Raw genomic sequence first — 12,233 nt, forward strand, 5'->3', positions numbered from 1 at the left:
GCTGTTGTAAAAGTTTGCTGTGTAAAAGTTTGCTGTGTAGAACTATTGTAAAACATTGAGGTTGCTGTTGTAACAGTTTGCTGTGTAAAAGTTTGCTGTGTAAAAGTTTGCTGTGTAAAAGTTTGCTGTGTAAAAGTTTGCTGTGTAGAACTATTGTAAAACATTGAGGTTGCTGTTGTAAAAGTTTGCTGTGTAAAACTGTTGTAAAACATTGAGGTTGCTGTTGTAAAAGTTTGCTGTGTAAAAGTTTGCTGTGTAAAAGTTTGCTGTGTAAAAGTTTGCTGTGTAAAACTGTTGTAAAACATTGAGGTTGCTGGTGTAAAATTTTGCTGTGTAAAAGTTTGCTGTGTAAAAGTTTACTGTGTAAAAGTTTGCTGTGTAAAACTATTGTAAAACATTGAGGTTGCTGTTGTAAAAGTTTGCTGTGTAAAACTGTTGTAAAACATTGAGGTTGCTGTTGTAAAAGTTTGCTGTGTAAAAGTTTGCTGTGTAAAAGTTTGCTGTGTAAAACTGTTGTAAAACATTGAGGTTGCTGTTGTAAAAGTTTGCTGTGTAAAACTGTTGTAAAACATTGAGGTTGCTGGTGTAGAAGTTTGCTGTGTAAAAGTTTGCTGTGTAAAACTATTGTAAAACATTGAGGTTGCTGTTGTAAAAGTTTGCTGTGTAAAAGTTTGCTGTGTAAAAGTTTGCTGTGTTAAACTATTGTAAAACATTGAGGTTGCTGTTGTAAAAGTTTGCTGTGTAAAACTGTTGTAAAACATTGAGGTTGCTGTTGTAAAAGTTTGCTGTGTAAAACTGTTGTAAAACATTGAGGTTGCTGGTGTAAAAGTTTGCTGTGTAAAATTTTGCTGTGTAAAAGTTTGCTGTGTAAAAGTTTGCTGTGTAAAAGTTTGCTGTGTAAAAGTTTGCTGTGTAAAACTGTTGTAAAACATTGAGGTTGCTGTTGTAAAAGTTTGCTGTGTAAAAGTTTGCTGTGTAAAACTTGTAAAACATTGAGGTTGCTGTTGTAAAAGTTTGCTGTGTAAAAGTTTGCTGTGTAAAACTGTTGTAAAACATTGAGGTTGCTGTTGTAAAAGTTTGCTGTGTAAAAGTTTGCTGTGTAAAACTGTTGTAAAACATTGAGGTTGCTGGTGTAAAAGTTTGCTGTGTAAAAGTTTGCTGTGTAAAACTATTGTAAAACATTGAGGTTGCTGTTGTAAAAGTTTGCTGTGTAAAACTATTGTAAAACATTGAGGTTGCTGTTGTAAAAGTTTGCTGTGTAAAACTATTGTAAAACATTGAGGTTGCTGTTGTAAAAGTTTGCTGTGTAAAACTGTTGTAAAACATTGAGGTTGCTGTTGTAAAAGTTTGCTGTGTAAAACTATTGTAAAACATTGAGGTTGCTGTTGTAAAAGTTTGCTGTGTAAAACTATTGTAAAACATTGAGGTTGCTGTTGTAAAAGTTTGCTGTGTAAAACTATTGTAAAACATTGAGGTTGCTGTTGTAAAAGTTTGCTGTGTAAAACTATTGTAAAACATTGAGGTTGCTGTTGTAAAAGTTTGCTGTGTAAAAGTTTGCTGTGTAAAAGTTTGCTGTGTAAAACTATTGTAAAACATTGAGGTTGCTGTTGTAAAAGTTTGCTGTGTAAAACTATTGTAAAACATTGAGGTTGCTGTTGTAAAAGTTTGCTGTGTAAAAGTTTGCTGTGTAAAAGTTTGCTGTGTAAAACTATTGTAAAACATTGAGGTTGCTGTTGTAAAAGTTTGCTGTGTAAAACTATTGTAAAACATTGAGGTTGCTGTTGTAAAAGTTTGCTGTGTAAAAGTTTGCTGTGTAAAAGTTTGCTGTGTAAAACTATTGTAAAACATTGAGGTTGCTGTTGTAAAAGTTTGCTGTGTAAAACTATTGTAAAACATTGAGGTTGCTGTTGTAAAAGTTTGCTGTGTAAAACTATTGTAAAACATTGAGGTTGCTGTTGTAAAAGTTTGCTGTGTAAAAGTTTGCTGTGTAAAACTATTGTAAAACATTGAGGTTGCTGTTGTAAAAGTTTGCTGTTGTAAAAGTTTGCTGTGTAAAAGTTTGCTGTGTAGAACTATTGTAAAACATTGAGGTTGCTGTTGTAAAAGTTTGCTGTGTAAAAGTTTGCTGTGTAGAACTATTGTAAAACATTGAGGTTGCTGTTGTAACAGTTTGCTGTGTAAAAGTTTGCTGTGTAAAAGTTTGCTGTGTAGAACTATTGTAAAACATTGAGGTTGCTGTTGTAAAAGTTTGCTGTGTAAAAGTTTGCTGTGTAAAACTATTGTAATACATTGAGGTTGCTGTTGTAAAAGTTTGCTGTGTAAAAGTTTGCTGTGTAAATGTTTGCTGTGTAGAACTATTGTAAAACATTGAGGTTGCTGTTGTAAAAGTTTGCTGTGTAAAAGTTTGCTGTGTAAAAGTTTGCTGTGTAGAACTATTGTAAAACATTGAGGTTGCTGTTGTAAAAGTTTGCTGTGTAAAAGTTTGCTGTGTAAAAGTTTGCTGTGTAGAACTATTGTAAAACATTGAGGTTGCTGTTGTATAAGTTTGCTGTGTAAAAGTTTGTTGTGTAAAAGTTTGCTGTGTAGAACTATTGTAAAACATTGAGGTTGCTGTTGTAAAAGTTTGCTGTGTAAAAGTTTGCTGTGTAGAACTATTGTAAAACATTGAGGTTGCTGGTGTAAAAGTTTGCTGTGTAAAAGTTTGCTGTGTAAAAGTTTGCTGTGTAAAACTATTGTAAAACATTGAGGTTGCTGGTGTAAAAGTTTGCTGTGTAAAAGTTTGCTGTGTAAAAGTTTGCTGTGTAGAACTATTGTAAAACATTGAGGTTGCTGGTGTAACAGTTTGCTGTGTAAAAGTTTGCTGTGTAAAAGTTTGCTGTGTAGAACTATTGTAAAACATTGAGGTTGCTGGTGTAAAAGTTTGCTGTGTAAAAGTTTGCTGTGTAGAACTATTGTAAAACATTGAGGTTGCTGTTGTAAAAGTTTGCTGTGTAAAACTGTTGTAAAACATTGAGGTTGCTGTTGTAAAAGTTTGCTGTGTAAAAGTTTGCTGTGTAAAAGTTTGCTGTGTAAAAGTTTGCTGTGTAAAACTGTTGTAAAACATTGAGGTTGCTGGTGTAAAAGTTTGCTGTGTAAAAGTTTGCTGTGTAAAAGTTTGCTGTGTAAAAGTTTGCTGTGTAAAACTATTGTAAAACATTGAGGTTGCTGTTGTAAAAGTTTGCTGTGTAAAACGGTTGTAAAACATTGAGGTTGCTGTTGTAAAAGTTTGCTGTGTAAAAGTTTGCTGTGTAAAAGTTTGCTGTGTTAAACTGTTGTAAAACATTGAGGTTGCTGTTGTAAAAGTTTGCTGTGCAAAACTGTTGTAAAACATTGAGGTTGCTGGTGTAAAATTTTGCTGTGTAAAAGTTTGCTGTGTAAAACTATTGTAAAACATTGAGGTTGCTGTTGTAAAAGTTTGCTGTGTAAAAGTTTGCTGTGTAAAAGTTTGCTGTGTTAAACTATTGTAAAACATTGAGGTTGCTGTTGTAAAAGTTTGCTGTGTAAAACTGTTGTAAAACATTGAGGTTGCTGTTGTAAAAGTTTGCTGTGTAAAACTGTTGTAAAACATTGAGGTTGCTGTTGTAAAAGTTTGCTGTGTAAAAGTTTGCTGTGTAAAAGTTTGCTGTGTAAAAGTTTGCTGTGTAAAAGTTTGCTGTGTAAAAGTTTGCTGTGTAAAAGTTTGCTGTGTAAAAGTTTGCTGTGTAAAACTGTTGTAAAACATTGAGGTTGCTGTTGTAAAAGTTTGCTGTGTAAAAGTTTGCTGTGTAAAACTGTTGTAAAACATTGAGGTTGCTGTTGTAAAAGTTTGCTGTGTAAAAGTTTGCTGTGTAAAAGTTTGCTGTGTATAACTGTTGTAAAACATTGAGGTTGCTGTTGTAAAAGTTTGCTGTGTAAAAGTTTGCTGTTGTAAAAGTTTGCTGTGTAAAACTATTGTAAAACATTGAGGTTGCTGTTGTAAAAGTTTGCTGTGTAAAACTATTGTAAAACATTGAGGTTGCTGTTGTAAAAGTTTGCTGTGTAAAACTATTGTAAAACATTGAGGTTGCTGTTGTAAAAGTTTGCTGTGTAAAACTATTGTAAAACATTGAGGTTGCTGTTGTAAAAGTTTGCTGTGTAAAACTATTGTAAAACATTGAGGTTGCTGTTGTAAAAGTTTGCTGTGTAAAACTATTGTAAAACAGTGAGGTTGCTGTTGTAAAAGTTTGCTGTGTAAAACTATTGTAAAACAGTGAGGTTGCTGTTGTAAAAGTTTGCTGTGTAAAACTATTGTAAAACATTGAGGTTGCTGTTGTAAAAGTTTGCTGTGTAAAACTATTGTAAAACATTGAGGTTGCTGTTGTAAAAGTTTGCTGTGTAAAACTATTGTAAAACATTGAGGTTGCTGTTGTAAAAGTTTGCTGTGTAAAACTATTGTAAAACATTGAGGTTGCTGTTGTAAAAGTTTGCTGTGTAAAACTATTGTAAAACATTGAGGTTGCTGTTGTAAAAGTTTGCTGTGTAAAAGTTTGCTGTGTAAAAGTTTGCTGTGTAAAACTATTGTAAAACATTGAGGTTGCTGTTGTAAAAGTTTGCTGTGTAAAACTATTGTAAAACATTGAGGTTGCTGTTGTAAAAGTTTGCTGTGTAAAACTATTGTAAAACATTGAGGTTGCTGTTGTAAAAGTTTGCTGTGTAAAACTATTGTAAAACATTGAGGTTGCTGTTGTAAAAGTTTGCTGTGTAAAACTATTGTAAAACATTGAGGTTGCTGTTGTAAAAGTTTGCTGTGTAAAAGTTTGCTGTGTAAAAGTTTGCTGTGTAAAAGTTTGCTGTGTAAAACTATTGTAAAACATTGAGGTTGCTGTTGTAAAAGTTTGCTGTGTAAAACTATTGTAAAACATTGAGGTTGCTGTTGTAAAAGTTTGCTGTGTAAAAGTTTGCTGTGTAAAAGTTTGCTGTGTAAAACTATTGTAAAACATTGAGGTTACTGTTGTAAAAGTTTGCTGTGTAAAACTATTGTAAAACATTGAGGTTGCTGTTGTAAAAGTTTGCTGTGTAAAACTATTGTAAAACATTGAGGTTGCTGTTGTAAAAGTTTGCTGTGTAAAAGTTTGCTGTGTAAAAGTTTGCTGTGTATAACTGTTGTAAAACATTGAGGTTGCTGGTGTAAAAGTTTGCTGGTGTAAAAGTTTGCTGTTGTAAAAGTTTGCTGTGTAAAAGTTTGCTATGTATAACTGCTGTAAAACATTGAGGTTGCTGGTGTAAAAGTTTGCTGTTGTAAAAGTTTGCTGTGTAAAAGTTTGCTGTGTAGAACTATTGTAAAACATTGAGGTTGCTGTTGTAAAAGTTTGCTGTGTAAAAGTTTGCTGTGTAGAACTATTGTAAAACATTGAGGTTGCTGTTGTAACAGTTTGCTGTGTAAAAGTTTGCTGTGTAAAAGTTTGCTGTGTAGAACTATTGTAAAACATTGAGGTTGCTGTTGTAAAAGTTTGCTGTGTAAAAGTTTGCTGTGTAAAACTATTGTAATACATTGAGGTTGCTGTTGTAAAAGTTTGCTGTGTAAAAGTTTGCTGTGTAAAAGTTTGCTGTGTAGAACTATTGTAAAACATTGAGGTTGCTGTTGTAAAAGTTTGCTGTGTAAAAGTTTGCTGTGTAAAAGTTTGCTGTGTAGAACTATTGTAAAACATTGAGGTTGCTGTTGTAAAAGTTTGCTGTGTAAAAGTTTGCTGTGTAAAAGTTTGCTGTGTAGAACTATTGTAAAACATTGAGGTTGCTGTTGTAAAAGTTTGCTGTGTAAAAGTTTGCTGTGTAGAACTATTGTAAAACATTGAGGTTGCTGTTGTAACAGTTTGCTGTGTAAAAGTTTGCTGTGTAGAACTATTGTAAAACATTGAGGTTGCTGTTGTAAAAGTTTGCTGTGTAAAACTATTGTAAAACATTGAGGTTGCTGTTGTAAAAGTTTGCTGTGTAAAAGTTTGCTGTGTAAAACTATTGTAAAACATTGAGGTTGCTGTTGTAAAAGTTTGCTGTGTAAAACTATTGTAAAACATTGAGGTTGCTGTTGTAAAAGTTTGCTGTGTAAAAGTTTGCTGTGTAAAAGTTTGCTGTGTAAAACTATTGTAAAACATTGAGGTTACTGTTGTAAAAGTTTGCTGTGTAAAACTATTGTAAAACATTGAGGTTGCTGTTGTAAAAGTTTGCTGTGTAAAACTATTGTAAAACATTGAGGTTGCTGTTGTAAAAGTTTGCTGTGTAAAACTATTGTAAAACATTGAGGTTGCTGTTGTAAAAGTTTGCTGTGTAAAAGTTTGCTGTGTAAAAGTTTGCTGTGTAAAACTATTGTAAAACATTGAGGTTACTGTTGTAAAAGTTTGCTGTGTAAAACTATTGTAAAACATTGAGGTTGCTGTTGTAAAAGTTTGCTGTGTAAAACTATTGTAAAACATTGAGGTTGCTGTTGTAAAAGTTTGCTGTGTAAAACTATTGTAAAACATTGAGGTTGCTGTTGTAAAAGTTTGCTGTGTAAAAGTTTGCTGTGTAAAAGTTTGCTGTGTAAAAGTTTGCTGTGTAAAACTATTGTAAAACATTGAGGTTGCTGTTGTAAAAGTTTGCTGTGTAAAACATTGAGGTTGCTGTTGTAAAAGTTTGCTGTGTAAAAGTTTGCTGTGTAAAAGTTTGCTGTGTAAAACTATTGTAAAACATTGAGGTTGCTGTTGTAAAAGTTTGCTGTGTAAAACTATTGTAAAACATTGAGGTTGCTGTTGTAAAAGTTTGCTGTGTAAAAGTTTGCTGTGTAAAAGTTTGCTGTGTAAAACTATTGTAAAACATTGAGGTTGCTGTTGTAAAAGTTTGCTGTGTAAAACTATTGTAAAACATTGAGGTTGCTGTTGTAAAAGTTTGCTGTGTAAAAGTTTGCTGTGTAAAAGTTTGCTGTGTAAAACTATTGTAAAACATTGAGGTTGCTGTTGTAAAAGTTTGCTGTGTAAAACTATTGTAAAACATTGAGGTTGCTGTTGTAAAAGTTTGCTGTGTAAAACTATTGTAAAACATTGAGGTTGCTGTTGTAAAAGTTTGCTGTGTAAAAGTTTGCTGTGTAAAACTATTGTAAAACATTGAGGTTGCTGTTGTAAAAGTTTGCTGTTGTAAAAGTTTGCTGTGTAAAAGTTTGCTGTGTAGAACTATTGTAAAACATTGAGGTTGCTGTTGTAAAAGTTTGCTGTGTAAAAGTTTGCTGTGTAGAACTATTGTAAAACATTGAGGTTGCTGTTGTAACAGTTTGCTGTGTAAAAGTTTGCTGTGTAAAAGTTTGCTGTGTAGAACTATTGTAAAACATTGAGGTTGCTGTTGTAAAAGTTTGCTGTGTAAAAGTTTGCTGTGTAAAACTATTGTAATACATTGAGGTTGCTGTTGTAAAAGTTTGCTGTGTAAAAGTTTGCTGTGTAAATGTTTGCTGTGTAGAACTATTGTAAAACATTGAGGTTGCTGTTGTAAAAGTTTGCTGTGTAAAAGTTTGCTGTGTAAAAGTTTGCTGTGTAGAACTATTGTAAAACATTGAGGTTGCTGTTGTAAAAGTTTGCTGTGTAAAAGTTTGCTGTGTAAAAGTTTGCTGTGTAGAACTATTGTAAAACATTGAGGTTGCTGTTGTATAAGTTTGCTGTGTAAAAGTTTGTTGTGTAAAAGTTTGCTGTGTAGAACTATTGTAAAACATTGAGGTTGCTGTTGTAAAAGTTTGCTGTGTAAAAGTTTGCTGTGTAGAACTATTGTAAAACATTGAGGTTGCTGGTGTAAAAGTTTGCTGTGTAAAAGTTTGCTGTGTAAAAGTTTGCTGTGTAAAACTATTGTAAAACATTGAGGTTGCTGGTGTAAAAGTTTGCTGTGTAAAAGTTTGCTGTGTAAAAGTTTGCTGTGTAGAACTATTGTAAAACATTGAGGTTGCTGGTGTAACAGTTTGCTGTGTAAAAGTTTGCTGTGTAAAAGTTTGCTGTGTAGAACTATTGTAAAACATTGAGGTTGCTGGTGTAAAAGTTTGCTGTGTAAAAGTTTGCTGTGTAGAACTATTGTAAAACATTGAGGTTGCTGTTGTAAAAGTTTGCTGTGTAAAACTGTTGTAAAACATTGAGGTTGCTGTTGTAAAAGTTTGCTGTGTAAAAGTTTGCTGTGTAAAAGTTTGCTGTGTAAAAGTTTGCTGTGTAAAACTGTTGTAAAACATTGAGGTTGCTGGTGTAAAAGTTTGCTGTGTAAAAGTTTGCTGTGTAAAAGTTTGCTGTGTAAAAGTTTGCTGTGTAAAACTATTGTAAAACATTGAGGTTGCTGTTGTAAAAGTTTGCTGTGTAAAACGGTTGTAAAACATTGAGGTTGCTGTTGTAAAAGTTTGCTGTGTAAAAGTTTGCTGTGTAAAAGTTTGCTGTGTTAAACTGTTGTAAAACATTGAGGTTGCTGTTGTAAAAGTTTGCTGTGCAAAACTGTTGTAAAACATTGAGGTTGCTGGTGTAAAATTTTGCTGTGTAAAAGTTTGCTGTGTAAAACTATTGTAAAACATTGAGGTTGCTGTTGTAAAAGTTTGCTGTGTAAAAGTTTGCTGTGTAAAAGTTTGCTGTGTTAAACTATTGTAAAACATTGAGGTTGCTGTTGTAAAAGTTTGCTGTGTAAAACTGTTGTAAAACATTGAGGTTGCTGTTGTAAAAGTTTGCTGTGTAAAACTGTTGTAAAACATTGAGGTTGCTGTTGTAAAAGTTTGCTGTGTAAAAGTTTGCTGTGTAAAAGTTTGCTGTGTAAAAGTTTGCTGTGTAAAAGTTTGCTGTGTAAAAGTTTGCTGTGTAAAAGTTTGCTGTGTAAAAGTTTGCTGTGTAAAAGTTTGCTGTGTAAAACTGTTGTAAAACATTGAGGTTGCTGTTGTAAAAGTTTGCTGTGTAAAAGTTTGCTGTGTAAAACTGTTGTAAAACATTGAGGTTGCTGTTGTAAAAGTTTGCTGTGTAAAAGTTTGCTGTGTAAAAGTTTGCTGTGTATAACTGTTGTAAAACATTGAGGTTGCTGTTGTAAAAGTTTGCTGTGTAAAAGTTTGCTGTTGTAAAAGTTTGCTGTGTAAAACTATTGTAAAACATTGAGGTTGCTGTTGTAAAAGTTTGCTGTGTAAAACTATTGTAAAACATTGAGGTTGCTGTTGTAAAAGTTTGCTGTGTAAAACTATTGTAAAACATTGAGGTTGCTGTTGTAAAAGTTTGCTGTGTAAAACTATTGTAAAACATTGAGGTTGCTGTTGTAAAAGTTTGCTGTGTAAAACTATTGTAAAACATTGAGGTTGCTGTTGTAAAAGTTTGCTGTGTAAAACTATTGTAAAACAGTGAGGTTGCTGTTGTAAAAGTTTGCTGTGTAAAACTATTGTAAAACAGTGAGGTTGCTGTTGTAAAAGTTTGCTGTGTAAAACTATTGTAAAACATTGAGGTTGCTGTTGTAAAAGTTTGCTGTGTAAAACTATTGTAAAACATTGAGGTTGCTGTTGTAAAAGTTTGCTGTGTAAAACTATTGTAAAACATTGAGGTTGCTGTTGTAAAAGTTTGCTGTGTAAAACTATTGTAAAACATTGAGGTTGCTGTTGTAAAAGTTTGCTGTGTAAAAGTTTGCTGTGTAAAAGTTTGCTGTGTAAAACTATTGTAAAACATTGAGGTTGCTGTTGTAAAAGTTTGCTGTGTAAAACTATTGTAAAACATTGAGGTTGCTGTTGTAAAAGTTTGCTGTGTAAAACTATTGTAAAACATTGAGGTTGCTGTTGTAAAAGTTTGCTGTGTAAAACTATTGTAAAACATTGAGGTTGCTGTTGTAAAAGTTTGCTGTGTAAAACTATTGTAAAACATTGAGGTTGCTGTTGTAAAAGTTTGCTGTGTAAAAGTTTGCTGTGTAAAAGTTTGCTGTGTAAAAGTTTGCTGTGTAAAACTATTGTAAAACATTGAGGTTGCTGTTGTAAAAGTTTGCTGTGTAAAACTATTGTAAAACATTGAGGTTGCTGTTGTAAAAGTTTGCTGTGTAAAAGTTTGCTGTGTAAAAGTTTGCTGTGTAAAACTATTGTAAAACATTGAGGTTACTGTTGTAAAAGTTTGCTGTGTAAAACTATTGTAAAACATTGAGGTTGCTGTTGTAAAAGTTTGCTGTGTAAAACTATTGTAAAACATTGAGGTTGCTGTTGTAAAAGTTTGCTGTGTAAAAGTTTGCTGTGTAAAAGTTTGCTGTGTATAACTGTTGTAAAACATTGAGGTTGCTGGTGTAAAAGTTTGCTGGTGTAAAAGTTTGCTGTTGTAAAAGTTTGCTGTGTAAAAGTTTGCTATGTATAACTGCTGTAAAACATTGAGGTTGCTGGTGTAAAAGTTTGCTGTTGTAAAAGTTTGCTGTGTAAAAGTTTGCTGTGTAGAACTATTGTAAAACATTGAGGTTGCTGTTGTAAAAGTTTGCTGTGTAAAAGTTTGCTGTGTAGAACTATTGTAAAACATTGAGGTTGCTGTTGTAACAGTTTGCTGTGTAAAAGTTTGCTGTGTAAAAGTTTGCTGTGTAGAACTATTGTAAAACATTGAGGTTGCTGTTGTAAAAGTTTGCTGTGTAAAAGTTTGCTGTGTAAAACTATTGTAATACATTGAGGTTGCTGTTGTAAAAGTTTGCTGTGTAAAAGTTTGCTGTGTAAAAGTTTGCTGTGTAGAACTATTGTAAAACATTGAGGTTGCTGTTGTAAAAGTTTGCTGTGTAAAAGTTTGCTGTGTAAAAGTTTGCTGTGTAGAACTATTGTAAAACATTGAGGTTGCTGTTGTAAAAGTTTGCTGTGTAAAAGTTTGCTGTGTAAAAGTTTGCTGTGTAGAACTATTGTAAAACATTGAGGTTGCTGTTGTAAAAGTTTGCTGTGTAAAAGTTTGCTGTGTAGAACTATTGTAAAACATTGAGGTTGCTGTTGTAACAGTTTGCTGTGTAAAAGTTTGCTGTGTAGAACTATTGTAAAACATTGAGGTTGCTGTTGTAAAAGTTTGCTGTGTAAAACTATTGTAAAACATTGAGGTTGCTGTTGTAAAAGTTTGCTGTGTAAAAGTTTGCTGTGTAAAACTATTGTAAAACATTGAGGTTGCTGTTGTAAAAGTTTGCTGTGTAAAACTATTGTAAAACATTGAGGTTGCTGTTGTAAAAGTTTGCTGTGTAAAAGTTTGCTGTGTAAAAGTTTGCTGTGTAAAACTATTGTAAAACATTGAGGTTACTGTTGTAAAAGTTTGCTGTGTAAAACTATTGTAAAACATTGAGGTTGCTGTTGTAAAAGTTTGCTGTGTAAAACTATTGTAAAACATTGAGGTTGCTGTTGTAAAAGTTTGCTGTGTAAAACTATTGTAAAACATTGAGGTTGCTGTTGTAAAAGTTTGCTGTGTAAAAGTTTGCTGTGTAAAAGTTTGCTGTGTAAAACTATTGTAAAACATTGAGGTTACTGTTGTAAAAGTTTGCTGTGTAAAACTATTGTAAAACATTGAGGTTGCTGTTGTAAAAGTTTGCTGTGTAAAACTATTGTAAAACATTGAGGTTGCTGTTGTAAAAGTTTGCTGTGTAAAACTATTGTAAAACATTGAGGTTGCTGTTGTAAAAGTTTGCTGTGTAAAAGTTTGCTGTGTAAAAGTTTGCTGTGTAAAAGTTTGCTGTGTAAAACTATTGTAAAACATTGAGGTTGCTGTTGTAAAAGTTTGCTGTGTAAAACATTGAGGTTGCTGTTGTAAAAGTTTGCTGTGTAAAAGTTTGCTGTGTAAAAGTTTGCTGTGTAAAACTATTGTAAAACATTGAGGTTACTGTTGTAAAAGTTTGCTGTGTAAAACTATTGTAAAACATTGAGGTTGCTGTTGTAAAAGTTTGCTGTGTAAAAGTTTGCTGTGTAAAAGTTTGCTGTGTAAAAGTTTGCTGTGTAAAACTGTTGTAAAACATTGAGGTTGCTGGTGTAAAATTTTGCTGTGTAAAACTGTTGTAAAACATTGAGGTTGCTGTTGTAAAAGTTTGCTGTGTAAAAGTTTGCTGTGTAAAAGTTTGCTGTGTAAAACTGTTGTAAAACATTGAGGTTGCTGTTGTAAAAGTTTGCTGTGTAAAACTGTTGTAAAACATTGAGGTTGCTGGTGTAAAAGTTTGCTGTGTAAAAGTTTGCTGTGTAAAACTATTGTAAAACTTTGAGGTTGCTGTTGTAAAAGTTTGCTGTGTAAAAGTTTGCTGTG

The sequence above is a fragment of the Harpia harpyja genome, chromosome 8, assembly GCF_026419915.1.
Source record: "Harpia harpyja isolate bHarHar1 chromosome 8, bHarHar1 primary haplotype, whole genome shotgun sequence".
Classification (NCBI taxonomy): Eukaryota; Metazoa; Chordata; class Aves; order Accipitriformes; family Accipitridae; genus Harpia; species Harpia harpyja.